Source organism: Erythrolamprus reginae, chromosome 2, assembly GCF_031021105.1.
Source record: "Erythrolamprus reginae isolate rEryReg1 chromosome 2, rEryReg1.hap1, whole genome shotgun sequence".
NCBI classification, from domain to species: domain Eukaryota; kingdom Metazoa; phylum Chordata; class Lepidosauria; order Squamata; family Dipsadidae; genus Erythrolamprus; species Erythrolamprus reginae.
Genome location: NC_091951.1, coordinates 255,686,175 through 255,698,915, shown reverse-complemented (window position 1 = coordinate 255,698,915; position 12,741 = coordinate 255,686,175). Strand labels below are relative to the sequence as shown.

Here is a 12,741-nt window from a genome sequence, read left to right as displayed (position 1 = left end):
CTCATTTCTTCATGATAAAAGCACAAAAACATCCCTGCAGCACTCCACCCTTATCTTAAGATTTATGGCAAGGCAACTTTAGTCCAAAGCAATAAAAGCCGCTGTTAAAATACCCAGAAAAGACTTAGCTTGCTTCATAGCCGCATCATGGCACGTCCATTGAATTTATTGCAACATTGAAAACTCCACCCTTCTTCTCTGCTGGCACCCGGACATGATGAATTAATCACTTATGTAATTAACCTGTTCCTCTCCTTAATATTTCTTCCCTGACACTTGTTCTCTCCGTCTCTGCAACTGTCTGAAATGCGGATTTAACCATCTATTATCTGTCTCTTCTTCACTGGAGTCTGGGCTCATAGCAACGTCCTGTGGCTGGCCTCCCCCCTGTTCTGCCACCTGTAAACCAGAACCTGCCACTAATTCATAAACACTATCTGAATCAGAATCTGCAAAATCTTCAAAATCTTCCAACTGACCAGGAGTATATACAACTTACCTGGAACATAAGCACTGGGGGACGCGGTGGCTCAGTGGCTAAGACACTGAGCTTGTTGATCAGAAAGATTGGCGGTTTGAATTCCTAGTGCTGTGTAACGGAGTGAGATCCCATTACTTGTCCTAGCTTCTGCCAACCTAGCAGTTTGAAATCATGTAAAAATGCAAGAAGAAAAATAGGAACCACTTTGGTGGGAGGGTAACAACATTCAATGCGCCTTAAGCATTTAGTCATGCCTGCCACATGACCATGGAGATGTCTACAGACAGTGCTGGCTCCTCATCTTTGAAATGGAGATGAGCACCACCCCCCTAGAGTCCAGAATGACTAGCACATATGCATGAGGGGAAACTTTACCTTACATAAGCACATGTTTCATCTTCCACACAAAGTGCAGGTATTTGCGTACATGTGTATATATGTATAACTATTTGCACTATTTATTTCATTATTTGGTCTACTTAAAAGAAACCAGATTTTAAATAATAATAGTTATTATAGTATTCTATAATAAGCTCTCTCAACTTTTATACAGAATAAGAAAAAATATTAATTCTGGTTCAGCTCACCTGCTTTCCAGTGTAATGTTGCAAGGGTATATGTTAATAATCCTGCCCTGTTATTTTAAGCTTACAGTGAAATAAACATTCCTTTACATATAATATTAATGCAAATGTATTCTTGTTGGCTGAGATGCAGAAGGACGTATCCCAGGTAGCTTGCCTTGCTTAAAAGTGACATCTTATCACATTGCATTAGTGGTCAATAAATTGATGCAGAGAAAAAAACGAAAATAGGAATTTAACTTTCTCTAAAGCAACTTTCTGACCCTGTCCTGGTATATTAAAATTATAAGACTCAGAATTTCCAGATACATATACAGTCACTTTCTTTCTTTCATGAGTATTTCACAGGTGACTCAATAAATATTAATGATTTCTGTTTTCTCAGTTTGCTGCTGAAGAGGGTGAAAATACATATTCATAGTTTCTAGGATTTAAAAATAAAAGCTACAGTGCATCCACAAAAGCAGTGGCTCAATGATTGTGAAAATGATCTAGAAATTGCAGCCTGTACAAAACTTGAAGATTTGGCTGTGAATGCAAGTTACGCTACTGAATGGAGTAACATCTGTGCTACGGATGCTGCACCGTTTTCCAGCTGGATTGGAGGTCTAATTCAAAGTATTGGTATTTACTGGGAAAGTCATACATGGCTTGGCAGCTTTGTACCTGCAATCTCATCCAGTTAGATTCTGGTACCTGGAGCAATCATCTAGAAAATAAGTGATTAGAGGCTTCCAAAAAAATATGAGACATTGGGGGAGAGTGATACATTTTCAGTGGTGGCTTTAATAGCTTATTCCCTGTCATGTCCCAGGCTCTGGATTCAGATTCCAAATCTAAAGATGAAGTACAGTGATACCTTGTCTTACAAACTTAATTGGTTCCGGGACGAGGTTCTTAAGATGAAAAGTTTGTAAGACGAAACAGTGTTTCCCATAGGAATCAATGGGAAAGCGATTAATGCGTGCAAGCCCAAAATTCACCCTTTTGCCAGCCGAAGTGCCCATTTTTGCCCTGCTGGGATTCCCCTGAGCCTCCCCTCCATGGGAAACCCCACTTCTGGACTTCTGTGTTTTTGCGATGCTGCAGGGGAACCCCAGCAGGGGCATTCCAGCATCACAAAAATGAGCGCTTCACTGGCAACGGAAGTCCGGAGGTGGGGATTCCCATGGAGGGTAGCCTCAGGGGAATTCCAGCAGCACAAAAACGGGTGCTTCGCTGGCAACAGAAGTCCAGAGGTGGGCCATCCCAGCGGCGGCAGTCGGTTTGTAAGGTGAAAATAGTTTGTAAGAGGCAAAAAAAAACCCCGGATTTGTATCTCGAAAAGTTTGTATGACGAGGCGTTTGTAAGAAGAGGTATCACTGTAATTGCTTCAGCTGAACCTGCTAATCAATCACAGGTATCTCTCCAGCAGCTGGATCTGCCAGGTGAGGATGATGTAAGGCAGGGGTGTCAAACTCAAGGCCTGTGGGCTGCATCCAGCCAAACAGAATGCTTACATCTGGCCCACGGGACTGTCCTGCAAACAATGACGAACCAGCCCCTGGTGCCTCTGCTAGAGAAAATACAGCTTGGGAAGGCTGTGTGCAAGCTTCATTTCCTCTGACAGGGTTGAAGGAGGCCTTTTCAGATGAAAACGGAGATTGGGAGTCCATTTTCGCTGACAGAACACTTGGGCCACCACAGGTGCCCTCAAACATGAGTGATGTCAGGCTGAAATTGGATGAAATTTGGGTCAATTTGTGTATTCCAATTTACATTTGTTTTAATGCATGTATTTTCATACCATGAGCACAGAAAAAGATATCGCTCCTTACAGATGCTTATACAGTAGTCCCTCACCTATCGCTGGTGTTACGTTCCAGACCTGGCTGCGATAGGTGAAATCCGCGATGGGGAATTTCTCCTCCTTCCCAGCTCTTTCTACAACCCCAAGTACACCGCCGCCGCCGCCGCCAACCACTAAGCGCGCCTCCAAAGACTGCCTTCTCGGCACTGGCGAGGCGGGTTGAACGAGGGGAAGGGCCTCCGCCAGAGCTCAGTCCCCGCCCCGCTCATCATTCGCCCAACCACGGGCTGGTTGGCTTGTCCTGTATCTGTGCCAACGCTGACTTCAAAACCCGCGATGAAGTGAAGCCATGGTGGGTGAAGCGAGGGACTACTGTATGTGTTCTGGTTTCTGGTAGAACTTTACCTATTAAAAATAACTCTTACTAAATGCAGTATTTCATAAACAAAGAAACTCCATTTTTATTCTCTTCACTTCTGTATTCAAAATACAATTCACACTAGCACATTCCTTTTCTCCTGTTATCTCTCTTAATTGCATTCCACATACATTACTTTCAGCCTCCTCCGTCTACCAAGATTTATGTACTCACAGCATGATTCAAAAACAGCAGGAGTGACTGTAAAATAACACAGAATGAACTTGCTCGCTGGGGAGCTGAACAGAAACACATTTCATTTTAGGACTACAACATTGAAACTCCACCCTTCTTCCCCACTGGCCCCCTGACGTACCAAATACATCACTCCAGTATTTAACCCATTCCTCCCCTTAATATCTTTTTCCTAACACCTGTTCCTTGCGTTTTTGGACCCTTCTGAATTGAGGATTTACCCAGCGAATGTCTGTTTCTTCCTCAATAGATTCTGGACTCATAGCAATTAATAAACACTATCTGTATCAGAGTCCTCAAGCTTTTCATCATCCTCCAACTAACCAGGAGTATGTACAACAATACATATGTCCTGTGTGCTCCAAATCATATAGTGTTATTCATTATATGTCAGAATAATTAACAAGTAGATTTTCAATTTTGCATCCTACTCACAAAGCTGCTCCATTGTGTATATCACACATTCCTGTTCTATTTCCACGTGTTTGTTCTTAATAAAGACATCAATCTTGCACTGACTTCAGGCAAAATGAAAGAGATAGAGTGAAAGAATTTCATTTAAGTCTACAGTCTTACAAGGTTTTCTTAACCATGAAAACAGCAGGTATAAAAGGTTACTTTTTTCAAAAGAGTGTATTGTATAGCATTGGTTGGGATACAAATAGTAGCTAAAATAGCCAGCTGTGCAATTCCTTCCCAACATGGTACCTTCTAAGTTATAAAAAATAATAAAATTCCTAGCTGTCATCCCAAACAGTGGGGCCAATAATCAACAACTATAAATCTACCATTCAAAACATCTGGAGGCCTCAAGAAATGTTGGTATAATTTATTCAATACTGGGGGGAAAACATTTGATAGAAAATTTCTGACATTTCTAAAAGCTTTAGGCTAGATTAATAAATGACAGAAATGCCTCCTGAAAACAAAACAATGTGTTGTGTTCCAGTTCTAGGTGTCTCTAAAAACAGCATGTGAATCACCAAGATTGATTCTTGAGGCCTATGCATGAAAGAAAACATTAATGCCAGTTGACATGCTCTTCTTGGCATTCCTCAAATCTTCTGAAGCCTCTCTGGGAAACTGAGCTGCTGGGTGAGATCATCCACCTTCATGGGGTGAGGTATCATCAGTATGCTGGTGATTCCCAGTTATGCATCTCCACCCAATGCAAATTCAGTGAAGTGGTGGATGGGATGTGCCAGTGCCTGGAAGCTGTAAAGGTCTAGATGGGGGCCAAGAGGCTCAAGCTCAACCCAGACAAGACTGAGTGATTGTGGGCATTTCCTCCAAAGGACTATTCGATTTCTCCGTCCATTGTGCTGGAGGGAGAAACATTGTCCCCCTCAGACAGGGTCTGCAACTTGAGTGTCCTCCTGGATTCATGGCTGAACTTTGATCACCACCTCTCAGCTGTGGCCAGGGGGATCTTTGTCCAGGTTCGTCTGGTTCACCAGTTACAGCCCTACTTGGACCAGGAGGCTCTATGCACAGTCACTCAGGTCCTCATTACCTCCCGTCTTTATTATTGCAATGCGCTCTACATGGGGCTACCCTTAAAGAGTATTCGGAGACTCCAAATTGTCCAGCATGCAGCCGCGCAAGCTCTCATGGGTGTACCTTGGTATACCTATATAACACCTACACTCTGTGAGCTGCACTGCCTTCCTATTAGTCTCCAGGCACAACTCAAGGTGTTGGTTATTACCTATAAAGCCCTATATGGCTCAGGACCAGATTATTTACAGGACCATCTCTTGCCATATATCTCCCAAAGACCTATAAGGGCACACAGAGTTGGCCTCCTCCAGGTCCCATCACCCAAGCAATGCAGGCTGGCAGGACCGCGGGGGAGGGCCTTCTCTGTTGCCGCCCCAGCTCTATGGAATCAACTCCCCCCTGATATCACACTGCTTGCACCCTACTGGCCTTCCATAAGGCCACGAAGACCTACTTTGCCGACAGGCCTGGGGGCCATGAACCAACAACAATGGCCAAATTGTATGAATGTTTAGTATGCATGTGGGGTTAGTTTACTATGTTTATTAGGGTTTTTAATTAATGGTTTTATAACTTAGTTTTATATTTGACTTCTTTTTATTATTTATTATTTTATATTGGTGTAAGCTGTCCTGAATCCTTCGGGATTGGGCAGCATAGAAGTCGAATTAATAATAAACTGGAAGATATTCCTCAATGGTGTAGGATGCAGCATAGTTGGCAATAAACAAACAGGAAGTCTCCCCAAATTATCACTGTGTTTTATAGATTGCCAGACTCCTTATGGTTTACACTGCAATAAGTTACCGTATATAGCAAGACCTAACATAGAATTCGTAAAACATCCAAATACCCCAGCATCCATTAACTAGCAGCAATGTTAAGATTAAAGTTATAGAATAAATGTTATTTGAGACAGTTTTGTTATTATACCTTACTAAATGATCCCACAGAGTGGGCCATCTGGATTAGTTGGGTGTCAGGTATTCCATGGGGGTGAAACTAAGAGGAAAATGTTTCTCCTAAAAGAAATTTCCTAAAAGAAATACAACTAAAAGATGTTTCACCACCCCAGAGATGAAAAGTAATGAAATTTTCCAATATAGCTCTGCAATATTCAATTTGATTGAAAATAACAACAAATTGTCAATACTCTAAAGCAGCGTTTCCCAACCGGTGTGCCCCGGCACACTAGTGTGCCGCGAGACACAGCCAGGTGTGCCGCCAAGCTCCTAGGGAAAAAGGAGAGCTTAAGGAGAGCCCTGCCCAGCTGGAGATTCCCTGGCAGCACCAAGTAGAAGCCGGCAATGCAGCACCCTTTTCCAGTGCCGCGCAAGGAGCTGGGCGTTGGAGTTTGGGGTGGGGAGCGATGAAAGTGCGGAGGCCGGCGCCGCGGCTGCCCCCACCCCCCCAGTGCCTCCGTTCCCCTCGCGCCCCTGGCTTCTCGCCGCTGACGCCCGCCCGCCCGCCCTCCCGCTCGATCTGCCCCTTTCTCCAGCTCCTCCGGCGAGCGCTCGGAGAAAACCTTCTCACAGCAGAGGTCGGAGAAGGTTCTTTGGACCGTCGGGGATGCGTGCGTGCGCGCGCCCTATCCCCCAGCCAGCCTACCCGGAAAAGCTTTGCCGGCCTCCGCAGAGAAGGAAGAGAGAGAACAAGAGAGAGAAAGAAAGGGAGAGAAAGAGATAGCAAGAGAGACAGAATGAGAGAGAGAGAGAAAGAGAAAGAAAGAAAGAAAGAGAAAGCAAGAGGGGGGAAGGAGGGAGAGAGAAAGAGAGCCAAAGAGAGAGGAAGGAAGGAAGAGAGAAAGAAAGAGATAGCAAGAGAGACAGAATGAGAGAGAGAGAGAAAGAGAAAGAAAGAAAGAGACAGCAAGAGGGGGGAAGGAGGGAGAGAGAAAGAGCAAAAGCGAGAGGAAGGAAGAGAGAAAGAAAGAGATAGCAAGAGAGACAGAATGAGAGAGAGAAAGAAAGGAAAGAAAGACGGCAAGAGTTGGGAAGGAGGGAGAGAGAAAGAGCAAAAGAGAGAGGAAGGAAGGGAGAAAGAAAGGGATGGAGAGAGAGAGAAAGAGGGAGGGAGAGAAAGAGGGAGGGAGAGAGAAATAGAGCGAAAGGGAGAAAGAGAGTTTTTTTTGTCCAAACTTTTTTGCGCGCCCCCCCCCTCAATGTTCCCCAGGATTTTGAAAATGTGCATAATGTGCCGCGGCTCAAAAAAGGTTGGGAAACACTGCTCTAAAGCATGTATTAAAGTCATTATATGAATAACTTATAGTTTCACTTGTTTCTCTCCATTTCAAAACTTATAAACATAATGGTTGGCAGCCATTAAAACAATTAAACTGTCAATGCTTAAAATTGAATATTCAGGACTCTCTCTCTCTCTCTCTCTCTCTGTGTGTAATATATATATTGATTGTAAATTCATTTGTAAAAAATACAATTACAACATATACACACAAACACACACATATATACAATTTTTACACACACACACACACAGTTTTCTTCTATATACAGGAAATCGTCAACTTATGACCACAATTGAGTCAAAGGTGAAATGCTCCCAATTCAGGTGTACCTGCTGGTGGTCAGAGAGCCTATAGCAGCAGCAGCACGAGGCTTCGCCCACCCACCGAGACACTGCCATTTGGGGTGGTGGGCAAAGCCTCGCCCTGCCCACAACCAAGCTTCTGTGCATGCGCAGAAGGTAAAAGAACCCAAATGGCGGTGTCTGGACAGCTGGGTAAAGCCTTGTGCTGCCGTCGCTACCGGCTCTCTGATCACCAGCAGGCATGCCCGAACTGGGAGTATTTCACCCCTGAATTGAGCCCAAAATTTATGTTGCTAGGCAAGAGAATTCTTACAGTAAGTGAATTAACAACTCACTTTTATGATCGTAAGTATGAAACAGTCACAAGCCATGTTTTTCAGTGCTGTTGTAACTTCGAACAATTACTAAATAAACGGTTGCAAGTTAAGGGCTACCTGTATTGTAAACCCTTTACTATTCATGCATTACATTTATTTGAATTTATTTGAAATATCATCTGTCCCCATTAATCATTTTTTTTCACAGATGATAAACTTCATTTGTCGTATTTTTTCATATTTAAATTAACAGCACACAGTATGTAACCTATCTGTTTGAAATAACTGATAGTGAGCCGCCCTGAGTCCTTGAGGAGAAGGGCGGCCCATAAATCTAATTAATAAATAAAAATAATAAATAAATAAATAGTAAAAATTATTAAATGGAAACCTTTTTTAAAAAATTGTTCTGCCAAGTATGTATTGGTGGTATACAAAGATATAATAATATTTATATACATGATACTAGTAAAAGAGAAACATTAGGACAGGGGACAGAAGCCCCCTTGGTGCACTTATGCACGGCCCTTAGTGACCTCTTAGGAATCGGGAGAGGTCAACAGTGGATAGTCTAAGGATAAAGTTTTGAGGGATAGGTGATGATACTTCAGAGTTTCGTAGTGAGTTCTATGCATCAACTACTCGGTTACTAAAGTCATATTTGACTTTGCCGCACGAATCCCAGCGACCGGTTAGGTCCCACAGAGTTGGTCTTCTCTGGGTCCCGTAGACAAAACAATGTCGTCTGGTGGGACCCAGGGGAAGAGCCTTCTCTATGGCGGCCCCAACCCTCTGGAATCAACTGCCCCTGGAGATTAGGACTGTCCCCACCCTCCTTGCCTTTTGCAAACTGCTCAAAACCCACCTCTGCCGTAAGGCATGGGGAAATTGATTTCCCTGGGCCGTTTCCACTTTATGTATGGTCTGTATGAGATGTATGATTGTTATTATGTTAAAGGTTTTAAACTGTTTTAAATACAGTATTGGATTTGTACTGTTTTCTTGTGAGCCGCTCCGAGTCCTCGGAGACGGGCGGCATATAAATCTAATAAATCTAATAAATAATAATGATAATGATGATGATGATGATGATGATGATGATGATGATAAAAAATATAATAATAATAATAATAATAATAATAATAATAATAATAATAATAATATTTCCTGCAGTCGAGTTTACTTTAAGTTATTGTGGTTGAAGCTGAAGTAGTCATTGACAGGAAGGACATTGTAGCAGATGATTTTATGGGCTATACCTTGATCATGTTTACGGTGACGTAGTTCTAAGCTTTCTAAACCTAGGATTGTAAATCTAGTTGTGTAGGATATTCTGTTGCGAGTGGAGGAATGGAGGGCTCTTCTAGTAAAGTATTTCTGGACATTTTCTAGAGTGTTTATGCCCGAAATGAGGTGTGGGTTCCAGACAGATGAGCTGTAGTCAAGGATTGTTCTGGCGAAAGTTTTGTATGCTCTGGTTAGTAGTGTAAGATTACTGGAGCAGGAACTACGTAGGATTAGTATCATCAGCTACACTGAAATTGATATATGATGAATAGATTTCAATAACAGACTTTGATGCAATGAATGCAATTTCCATTACATGGTAAACAATTTGCCAGCAACACAGTTCTATACAAATCACTTTGTCCATAATTCTTGGTTAACAACCTCTTCCCTGTCCTGCCACATCAAATTATGTATCTTTAGGCATAAACGGAATAGGCCTCAAGGTGGAAAAGGTATGTACAGTGTTCCCTCGATTTTCGCGGGGGATGTGTTCCAAGACTGCCCGCGAAAGTCGAATTTCCGCGAAGTAGAGATGCGGAAGTAAATACACTATTTTTGGCTATGAACAGTATCACAAGCCTTCCCTTAACACTTTAAACCCCTAAATTGCAATTTCCCATTCCCTTAGCAACCATTTAGATTATTACTCACCATGTTTATTTATTAAAGTTTATTTTAAAAATATTTATTAAAAGCGGACGAAAGTTTGGCGATGACATATGACGTCATCAGGCGGGAAAAACCGTGGTATAGGGAAAATAACCATGAAGTATTTTTTAATTATTATTTTTTTTGAAAAACCGTGGTATAGACTTTTCGCGAAGTTTGAACCCGCAAAAGTCGAGGGAACACTGTACTCGCTAAAGATATTCTGAACTCAGACCTCAAAGAAAAATCAGTTTGAATTGTAACAAGAAATAAAATAGCAGTCTTTGCAGGATAGGTTAAAATGGGGGGGGGGGATTTTTTGTGTGTAAACAGCACAGGTTTACCTATCCCAGGTTTAAAGATGGTTTCATTTATAGATTCCATATTTCTATATGAAAAATTACTGTGTTACAAACTTTGAAAGCATCTCAGTTCATCAACCTAAATTATATTCCAGTAAGAATACCACCTTCCTTGCTTTGTGGGCCTAAACCATGAAATAGCAATAGGAGTAATTTATAACAGAAACCATGGCAGGCTGTTAAATTATGATATCTTGAACAGGAATCCTATAATAAAACAGAATGATTAAACCAGGGAGGTTCAGGTGAGATGCAGTTAATTATCAGGAAGGCTGTTCAATTTTCATATTTGTATGTAATTAGATTTCATGTCTCCTGCTTTTTTATTGAAGCACTTACAGCCACGTATTATGCTTGAGATCCAATATGTCAAGAAATACCAAGACATAAAATAATCAGGAAGTGAGTTATTAAATCTAAATCCTATCTGTGTCAGCAAAATCCTATTGAACTCGTTGAAGTCCGGTATTATGACAAGCTTTTTTGGGGGGAGGGGTATCTGTAATATGAAATATTTAAGCCCAGTATCAATCAATTAATCATTTCACAAGGATGCTAGGGTGCAATCGTCACACATTTATTTGTTTATTATTTATTTATTTATTGGATTTGTATGCCACCCCTCTCCGAGGACTCGGGGCGGCTCACAACATCTCAAAACAATATAACAAATACATCTAAAAATCCAATTAATATGGCTAAAAAAACCTTTAAACTAATATAGTTTAAAAACATTCATCACCATTCACTCAACAAAACATACTAATACACTAGTCAGTCAGGGGGCTAGGATCCAATGGCCCCAAGCCTGGTGGCATAAATAGAGCTTTAAACTTTTATGGAAGGTGAGGAGGGGGGGCAGTGTAAATCTCCAGGTGGAACTGATTCCAGAGAGCTGGGGCCCCCACAGAGAAGGCTCTTCCCCTAGTCCCTACCAAAGGACCTGTATGATTGATGGGACCCCGAGAAGGCCGACTCTGTGGGACCTGACCGGGCGCTGGCATTCATGCAGCAGAAGGTCTCGGAGGTAATTTGGCCCGATGCCATGTAGGGTTTTGTAGGTCATAACCAACACATCAACCAGTATGTGATGCTTTTCCTCAGGACAGGGATGTCAACGTTGCATCATCACGGCAGCATCATGTGACGTATCACAACTTATTTCCCCATTCACATTTTCCCCCATGTTTGGGCATGGCCAGCGCATGATGCAGTGCATGAGATATTGTTAAATACGGCAATGAATCACCAAAGATTTGTAGGATTTGGCACAACCCCGTTGATTTCAGATCAGGTGGGACAGAGTTGCATCTCAAGCAATTGTCATGTTATTGGGGGCCTGGAAACATTGCTAACTACTGCTTTCACCACTTTTCTCATTTTCAATAGCTCAGGGAGAACCTTAAAACTTCTAATATGGCATCCCTATCACAAGAAGAAATACCGTATATACTCGACTATAAGCCGAGTTTTTCAGCCCCAAAAATGGGCTGAAAAACCCAACCTCGGCTTATACTCGAGTCACAAGAGGGCGCCGAATCACCACAAGAGGGCGCCCAGCCAGCAAGCTAAACGGGGAGGACGGCGACGGCATGAACTCTCTCCAGGCTTTAGAAGCCTCCAGCCGGAGAGAGAAGCAGATTTAAGGAGGAGAAGGAGGAGGAGGGCAGCTCTTTCCTTTCCTCCTCCTCCCCCGCGGTTGTAGGCTATTTTGGCTCTCCTCGCCTCATTTCCCTGTTGCGTCCCAGGTGGATCTCTTTAGCAAATCTGCTTCCCTGCACAGCACATGGGGCAATAAAGGGAGGCAGAGGAGAGAGCCAGCAAGCTAAAGGGTGGGAGGGACCCGGACGGCATGAACTCTCTCCAGGCTTTAGAAGCCTCCAGCCGGAGAGAGAAGCAGATTTGTTAAAGAGATCCACTTGGTAGGGAAGGAGGAGGGCAGCTCTTTCCTTTCCTCCTCCTCCCACGCAGCTGTGGGCTATTCTGGCTCTCCACCTCCTCCTTTCCCTGTTGCGGTCCCAAGTGGATCTCTTTAGTAAATCTGCTTCCCTGCACAACACATGGGGCAATAAAGGGAGACGAGGAGGAGGGAGGATCAGGAGTGGGAGATCAAGCCAACCAGCCAGCCAGCAAGCTAAAGAGGGGGGGGAGGGAAACAGCATGAACTCTCTCCAGGCTTCTAAAAACTCAAGTTTAAAGAGCCGCGGGTTAGGGTTAGAAATGCAAGAGTCTTCAAACCTGGAAAAATTAGGGCTTGTGGACTTCAACTCCTACTCCTGAAGTAGCATGGCTGGTGCAGGAATTCTGGGAGTTGAAGTCCACTAGTCTTAAAACTGTCGAGTTTAAAGACCCCTGGGTTAGGGTTAGAAATGCAAGTCTTCAAACCTGGAAAGATTAAGGCTTGTGGACTTCAACTCCCACTCCTGAGGTAGCATGGCTGGTGCAGGAATTCTGGGAGTTGAAGTCCACTAGTCTTAAAACTGTCAAGTTTAAAGACCCCTGGGTTAGGTTTAGAAATAGGTTTTAGCTTGGTTGCTGATTGAGCTACTTTTTTTACTTTTTACTTTATTGTTATTACCAGATTGCTTTTATTTACCCTCTTTTAAATT

At 42.9% G+C, this 12,741-nt stretch overlaps 1 protein-coding gene across 3 annotated transcripts in view; it reads right to left on the bottom strand.

Annotated features, from left to right (window-relative positions):
* LINGO2 (leucine rich repeat and Ig domain containing 2) overlaps positions 1-12,741 on the bottom strand; it is a 932,046-nt gene that overhangs the window by 877,034 nt on the left and 42,271 nt on the right. The window lies entirely within an intron of this gene.